The following is an 8,889-nucleotide window of genomic DNA, read 5'->3' as shown; positions in this document are numbered from 1 at the left end:
GCCCGCTGGGACGCCGCTCCGCCGCTCGGCTACCCACCCGCAGCGCCGCGCCGGGGGCCCGGATGCTCCGCGCGTATCACGTGACCCCCCTCCGTCCCGGCCGAGCGCGGCGCGAGGACGCACCGCCGCCTCCCAGCGCCATCTTCAGTGCTGGCAGCGAGGTTTGTTTGCCCGAACGTTAGGGGCGGCAGGGGTGAGCCTTGGGGCTGAAGAGATTGATGTTTATTTTTAGCTGACTTACAGCGAAGATGACCCCGTTTTCGAGACCTGGCTTCTCTCATCCTTTAAGTCTCAACTCAAATGTCCCCTTCTCAGAGTTGTCCTTGATCCTTCTAACTAGGTTCCTTCCTCACACTTTATCGTCTGGCTGTGCAATCTGTTGCTTTCATTCATAGCACTTAGGACAAACCTTTTATATTTATTGATTTTGTCGTCTGTCTCCCCCACTGTAGGCCCCGATAGGGCAGGACCAGTGTTTCTTTTATTCGCCATTGACTACCTGGGGCTTAGCACAGTATTTGGTGCATAGATAGGAAGCACCCAAATGTTTGTTGAATGAATAACTTTCACCGTAAACAAAAAAAATTTTACTATTAGAATTATTATACCTGGCAGAACACTAGACAATTTCTTCCACAGAAGAAAAATCTTTAAAGCATATGCATGGCAAACCTTAGGAAACTAATGACTTAGGTTAACACCACACCACCTAGCCAAGATAATTACCAGAACATGTCTTCAAGTTAGCGAGGTAAGATTATCAACCAAAAGTTCTAACCGAAACCAGGGACCAAAGTAGACAAACATCAACCCTCTATGTCATGAGGGTACTGAAAGTCCACCTTGCTTTCGGCTCCCTGCCCTATCATAACTTCTTGACATTAATTTTTTAGGAACTTACAGGAGACATGTAGTTTCATACAGTTTTATCTAACGTTTAAAATCTTATGTTTGTTTCCTGGGATCACTCCCATTATCATTGCTTTTTTTTTTTTTTTTTACCTAAAAGAATCAAATAGTACCCAGACCTAGAACATTTTCAGGGGAACTGAAGAGAGAAGTGGAAGACGAGAGAAAAATGAAAGATCAGATGTGTGGAACAACACTAGTATATGACTGTAAAAACGTCTTAGGGTAGGCGTCTGACCTCCAACCCCACAAGGGGGAAGGAGAACCAAAATCAACGCCCAAGGCTGATCAGACGTGCCTCCTCTCTCCTGTGTAGTCTTTACCAACTCTAACACGAACCGTCCCTCCCATAGCACTCTCTACTTCTCTGCTGGGTTCAATCATTCATTGTAACGGCCACACAGAATTCACAGACCCCACTCACGATTATGGGGTTTATCAGGGAAGTAACAGTTACAATTCAGGCCCAGGAACGCTCAAGATACAGCTCTTCATCAGGATAGCCTCTTCCCAGCCGTGCTCACAGGCACACCTCTCCCTGACCCTCAGTTTCTGCCCAAAGGCACTCAGCTTTCTCTCTCTGTTGGCCAGGAAGCCCACCATGCCATCTCCTGCTGCCGGGTCTCTACTGCTGGTCTCTTCTTCCTTGGCAGTGGGCTCCTCCTCTTTCCTCTGGAATTGGCTCTCTTTTAAGGCAAAACTGACCAATCTTTTTGGTAGGCCACAAGACCATGGCGAGAAAGGCCACACACAAAGTAATTAATCCACTGCAAGGAGCCAAGGCAGCAAACAGAAGGTTGACTTGCCTACTTTGTGGTCTGCCAAGGCTTTACCCAGCTCCCACTTTTTCATGGCAATGGCCAGAACATGGTAGATAAACGCTAGGATTGCAGACTGTTGGCTTGACACTACCGTGTCTTTCCTTTTCATGCAGCCATTCAGTACATACTTACAAGTGCCTGCTATGAGTCAGGCACTGTATTAGATACTGAACATGCAACAGTAAGCAGGATGCTCACAGTTTCAGCCCTCAAAACCTTGGCATCTAGTGGGAAGACAGTGACAGTGAACAGGCAATTACAATACAGTGTGGTAAGTGCTAAGTTAGGGTGAGTCTGGGGTGCCTGGAAGCCATTAAGCCATTAGAAGGGCAGTAACCCTGACTTGACAGTCAGTGAAAGCCTCTCAGAGTGATGGTATCTAAATTGAAACCCAGAGGGAGAACAGAGAGTAGCTGGGTGGAAGAGAATGCGGGATGTAAAAGTGTTTCTGGATGAGAAACAATATGTACAAAAGTCAGAAAGCCCTCGAGGCTCATCCATGGCCCAGTCCACTTCATCAGGGAGAAACCTTTACAGGAATTTGGTGCTGGCTAGTAAGAAACAGAGTGCCTTTGTGGGGAGTGTCCCCTTTGCATAGGACTTACTGGAAATGTTGGCCACAGTCGGCAGCCATCAGAAATACAAGATCAAGCGCTTTGGTTTCAATTATTTCCTCTAGACACCAATAACCATTGATCTATCATTTGTTTTTTGTTTTTTTTTTTCTGTGTACGTAACATAAAACCTAACCAAAAGTGGCATAAGCAGTGAGGACATTTTATTATCTCTTGTAATAGGAAATCCAATAATTCCAGGACAATTTGACAACTCAGTGACAGCATCATGGACCCGTACATTCTGTCCTACCAGTCTTGGCAGGTTGGCCTTTGTCCTCAAGCTCATCCCCTTGCAGTTAGGAGATGGCGAGGCAGCTCCGTGTATCACAACCAAAATTTGTCAAAGGCAGGAAAAAGAAATGCCCTGTTTTGATTACCTTTCCAAGAGGGAAGGGAAGGCTTTTCTGGAAGTCCCTCAGCAGCTTCCCCTCTTATTTCACCATCCAGCCTTTGCCAAAACCAGTCACTAGATAGGGGAACTGATGTCCTGTGATTGTCTTAGACTGTTGAAGACAGCCCTCTCAGGCTGGAGAGGGGCCCTGCGTCCTCTGAAGGATATGGCTGCTCATACCTGACTGAGAATGGTTTTGAGCAGTAAGAAGGGGAATGGCCATTGGTAGGCAGCAAATAGTTCCTGCTTCACTCAATTTTTGTTAACTAAGCAAAATGTCTAACTCCTCTATGCCTTCTTACATGCTCGCTGCTTGGAATTGTCACTTAAACAACTCATCCTTGTTGGCCTAGCTTGAGCTTTGGTGCCTCTGAGAAGCTTTCCCTTAACTTCATATGTAGATTACTCCCTGTCTAGTCTGTGCTCACAGAGAGCCTTGTCCATCCTTCCAATTCAGCACTTACTTGATCACAAATAAGTTGGTTACAGGCCCATAATCCCCAGTAGACAGGCTCCCCCTGAGGGTAGGACTATGTCTTATATATTTTTATATCTCTGTTTCATGGGACACTACCTGGCACCTTGTAGCCACTCAGTGAGTAGTTATTGAATAAATGAAAGTCATTCAGCAGTTTTTAAACCTCCAGATTACTCATAACATTTGCTTTTATTTTTTTGTTGTTATCATCAAAAGCAAATAAAAATGAATGTTATGTATAATCTCTTGTTTTCTTTGTTTTTTTAATGCTTTTTTCTGTGAATTCTCAACATATTTTTCGGTTACACTTCTTAGATTGTAAACTCCTGTGAATCAGAAACTGATTACATACTTTCTACATCTACAGAGAAATAACCCTCACATTCTGTAAGGAGTATTTCAAGTACAATCTTTATTAATTCTATTGCTAAGGATGTTTGCTCCTTCCACTAAACAAGCTGTGAAATTCCTGCTACTAAATGCAATTAACCTAGGATTTTTCCCTCTGAGTCTGCCTGATCTGCATCCAGTGTTCTACTTACAAGAGGAAGGTTTTAATCAGCTTCTTTAGCAGGAAGAAGCGTCTCTTTATTGCGCTTCTACCAAAAATGACCTCCTCCTCCACCCCTATCCCAACAGGCAGGAACCTAGATACATAACACTCCAGTCCTCAAGTTAGCCTCACTTCAGCGTCAGATGGTGTGACTGTTTCATAACTGCTATCCTGAGTACCACATCATTCCAGCACCTCACTTGAATGAGCATTTAACAAGTACTTTTTGGTTCTGGTAATGATGTGTATTTGTGCATATGAAGACCACTTAAAAAACAAAAATTGAGGCTTAGAAATTGTCTGTCTATTGGGATTTAGTCAATGAAACCTCAGACAATGTGATCTCAATTACCTGCATATGACTGGTTGTACTGGGCCAAGAAGAAAAAAGAACACAAAAACTAAAGGCTGTCTTCAAAACCTCCCACCCAACAGCTCTGTGGATCTTGAATCTCAGAGCTGGGAACAGGAGCGATCTGTGTATTCTTTGTTGCCATGAGGATGCAAGCAGAGAAAAGAGTACCAGAAAAATTAGTACCCCGTTCCTTTCCAAGGAGCTGGCATTCCCCTTGAAGAGGAAGGTCCTGTCATGGCACTCAGTGGACCTCCCTGATGTCTTGGCAATAGTGGGAAAAAAGGGTCCAGACTAGAGGTGATTGGCTGGAGTGTGCTTAGTGTATCAGAAAGTTGATAACAGACCAAAAAGCACAAAATAAACTGTTATGGAAGTCACCTAAAGCACTGAAGGTATTCAGATAAACTCGGCTGTGTTTCTGTCTCCATAAACAGCAATTAGGCAGACCAGAAACTTCATCCTAGACGACTCTTTCTCGCTCCCCTCCCATACCAGTCGGCAGCCAGATCCTGTTCTTTGGATCCTACCACATTGCTTGTGTCTACACCTCTGCTTTTCGTTCACACTGTTGCTCTTGCTGAACTAATCAAGAGCCACCCACTTGCCACCCAGTCTCCAGGCCTTTGCCTCTCCAATACATCTTTTGGGCAAATTACGCTTCTGTGCGAGGCATCATTACAAAAATACAAGTTTTTTTTAATATTATGTCATTCTCCTTTGCCCAACACCTTCAATGATTCCCTATTACTCATGGAATTTGGTCCAAACTTGTATTATGGAACTCTTCATGGTCCTCTATGACCTGCTCCCAAGTCACCTTTCTAATCTCATCTCACATTTCATCCTTTGACACGTCTGGGCAAACCAGATCACACAATGTCCTTCAAACCCTCTGTATCATCAGCCTTAATGCAGCTCCCTCCACCTGGAGCATCCTCTTCACCCTGCAAGGCGCCATTCAGAGCTCACTCATCCTTCCAATGTCAATTCAATCCACTTCATTTATTAATTTAACGGAATAGGCTGAGTGCTCCTCATGGCTCTACAATCACTAATTCTGTGTCTACAAGTCAGAATCTAGAGATGGAGCCTGGGCCGAAGGGGGTCTGCCTTTTAATAAGTTCCTCTATTCTACCAAACAGTGTTAAGGTTTTATGTGTAGCAATTTCCTATCCAGTTAATATGGAGAACTGAATTGCAATAATATCTTATCTTACCAAGTATTTTCAGTACATCATCACATGTGATCTTCGTAACAATCCCGTGAGGTTGATATTATAGTGCCTCTATTAATAAAATCATAAAACTGAGACTTATACTTTTAAAATTAGAATAGATTAAAATTTAATTTTGTTTTGAGCACCTTCTTTAGGTCCTCTTGAGAAAATAGGAAAATGCTAGAGTGTTACAAAACCAGCATTTGGAAGCACAGATACAAAGTATGTTAGAGGCAGAAGGAGACTTGGCAACCAGTGCTTCAGACCAATCCAATCCTTTTACAATTTCCAATACACTTTTCTACTTTTGAACCCTTTACCTTGAATGTTGTCTATTTCCAGTAACAAATGCCCATGAACTCACATCAGGCAATCAATATATGTTCTAGAGACTGAGGAGTATCCAATAAAAATCAAATTCTTTTGCCAATAAAGAACGAAAGTGCTGAGTGGTGTAATTGGACTCCAAGCAATCTGGACAGAGTGTGCTGCCAAAAGCAAGGTTCAAACGTGTCTTGCCATTGTGCCATCTCACAAGCAACAGGTTTTGAAGGATTTGGCATCCCTGGGGCCTCTCCTCTCCTTATTGATGTTCATCCTCAAACATTTTTAGAAATAGCACAGCAGAAACTCTCATGTAATTATAATAGAATGAACGAAGCAAAATTGTGCCATTTCAAAATATCTCCTCCAGATATTGGTTTGGTCCTTTCTGGCAGAGAAATTGTGCTTGGAAACTCAAAGGAAGTGATGGTGGATAGGATGGAGCAACCGAGCAGTGACAGGTAGGGAGGCAGTAAGTGGGTACCCGGGCCTGCTAAATTTGAGTCTTTTCATCCAGTTGAAACTGTGGTTGCAGCAATACTTGTCTGAAAGCTGTGGGCTAAACTATACTGCTTCCATATCTTATGTTACTATTTCTTATGCTTCCATTACTTATCAAGGCGCAAGGTGAATTCTAAGGAAGACTAACCAGTTGGCGACCTCATGTGTGTCAGAGTAGAAGTGTGCTCCATAGGACTTCTAATGATGTGAACTTTCAGAAGTAGATCACTAGGCCTTTCTTCTGAGGCCTCTCTGGGAAGAGTCAACACCACCTTTGGATTACTAGCTAAAGAGTTAATCGTACGTGCCACCCAGGGACTCCAAACCAGTTGCCATCAAGTTGATTCCAACTCACGGCAACCCCATGTGTTTCAGAGCAGAACTGCGTTCCACAGGGTTTTCAATGGCTGTGATCTTTCTGAAGTAGATCACCAGGCCTTTCTTCCAAGGCATCTCTGGGTAGATTCGAACTGCCAACTGTTTCATGTGTGTGTGTGTGTGTGCGCGCGCGCGTGCTTTAGGTGAAAGTTTACAGCTCAAGTTCATTTCTCATACAAAAATCCATACACATCCTGTTTTGTGACATTTGTTGCAATTCACCCAATGTGACAGCACACTCCCCCTTTCCATCCCGGGTTCCCTGTGTGCATTCAACCAGTTCCTGTCCCTTCCTGCCTTCTCATCCTGCGTTTGGACAGGAGCTGCCCATTTGGTTTCGTATAGCTGATTGAACTAAGAAGTGCATTCCTCATGTATATTATTTTTTGTTTTATAGTCCTATCTAATTTTTGTCTGAAGAATGGGCTTTGGGAATGGTTTCAGTTCTGGGTTAACAGTGAGTCCGGGGGCCATAGTTTCGGGGGTACCTCCAGTCTCTGTCAGACTATTAAGTCTTGTCTTTTTACGTGAATTTGAGTTCGGTTCTACATTTTTCTCCCGCTCTATCCAGGACTTCCTGTTGTGTTCCCTGTCAGGGTGGTCATTGGTGGTATCTGGGTACCATCTAGTTCTGGTCTCATTGAACTGCCAACTTTTTGATTAGTAGCTGAGCACTTAACCATTTAAGCTACCAAGGGGCTAAGCAAGAGTAGTATGCAGAAAAACATATAATCCATCACTATGTGCCAAGGTAAGAAACAAATAACTATCAGTTAAGGTGAAAACCGTAATGTTTTCTTAATCCAAACATTTTAATTGTATTATTCTATACCAAGAAAAAACGTATAAAATTAATTTTACTTCTTTGTGAGAGTATGGAAAGAGCCCAAGTTTTAGAATCTTTAAGACCTATGTTCAAATCCCATCTCAGAAACTTGTGTATGTTTCTGTATGAGTTGTTTAATATCTCTGAATTTTTAATTTCCTTGTCTATACGGAAGGGTTTTTCTGAGTTTTAAAGTTAGTGTATAAAAATACCAGGCACTGGAACATGGAAAGTGTTTAATATCATTACTGCCTTGTTTTCTGAGCTGATGCTTTCCTCTGATTAATAATTCTCTCGATCTTTGTATGGCCAAAACCACACAGCACTATTCTGACTACTTTGATTATAACCAACGTATAAAAGAGGGATGAAATAGACCTCCCCTCAGTATTAAGATTTGAGACCTTTTTCCATTAGTGGAGCTGGTCTATGTCAAATCATTTATGTACTCTTAGCAGCCCTCTCTTGTGACCAATGACACTGTCATGCGGTTAAAGTGACAGAACAGCACTTTCATAATTCAGAGCTAATCTTCTGTATTAGTAAAATGTGCTGGCTGTGAAGCCAAACTCCCTGGCCTTGAATTTCAGCTCTAATTTTCGTGTATGTGACCTTGGGCAAGTGACTTAACCTTTCTGTGCCTCAGTTTCCTTCTTGCTAAAATGCAGGTACTAATAATAGTACCTAGGAGCTCCGGTGGCACAGTGGTTAAAGCAATCAACTGCTAACCAAAAGGTCAGTGGTTTGAGACCACCAGCAGCTCTGCAGGAGAGAGATGTAGCAGTAAGCTTCTGTAGAGATTTACAAAGTTGGAAACCCTACGACTCAATGGCAGTGGGTTTGGTTTTTTTGGTTAATAATAGTACCTACTTCACACAGCTAGTGTGAAGAATAAAGAGGTGATTTATGTAAAGCCCTCACGACAGTCCCTGGCACATAACAAGTACTCAGTAAATGATAACTGTCGTTGTTGCTGTTGCTGTTGTTTTTTTAATCATTATTATACGGAATCAAATATCCAGCTTGACCTCATTAGTACTTCATTTTTAACCCAGCAAGCTATAGAAAATCTACCACTGAAAATTTTTCCAGTTTTTCCAGGCTGACTACCTCATCATTGCCTTAGAAATAAACAAATAAGCTCAATTTAAAAATAACTAGTAGCAGAGAAACCCCGAGAGTATGGCCCCCAGACACCCTTTTAGCTCAGTGGTGAAGTCACTTCCAAGTTTTACCATTCAGCCAGGGATTGGACAGCCCCATAAAACAAAACAGGACTAGTGAGGCACAGCAGTCCAGGGACAAGGACTAGAAGGCAGAAGGTGACAGAAAAGCTGGTGATAGGGAACCCAAGATTGAGTAAGGACAGTGTTGACATGTAGTGGGGTTGTTAACCATTGTCATAGGGCAACATGTGTACTAACTGTTTAATGAGAAACCGTTTTGTTCTGTAAACCTTCATCTAAAGTGAGAATAGCAGCACAACTGGAAGAACGTAATCAATGTCACTGAATTGTGC

The sequence above is a fragment of the Trichechus manatus genome, unplaced genomic scaffold, assembly GCF_000243295.1.
Source record: "Trichechus manatus latirostris isolate Lorelei unplaced genomic scaffold, TriManLat1.0 scaffold00020, whole genome shotgun sequence".
Lineage (NCBI taxonomy): Eukaryota > Metazoa > Chordata > Mammalia > Sirenia > Trichechidae > Trichechus > Trichechus manatus.
The sequence above is the reverse complement of the archived record's forward strand: the minus strand, read 5'-3'. Positions refer to the sequence as shown.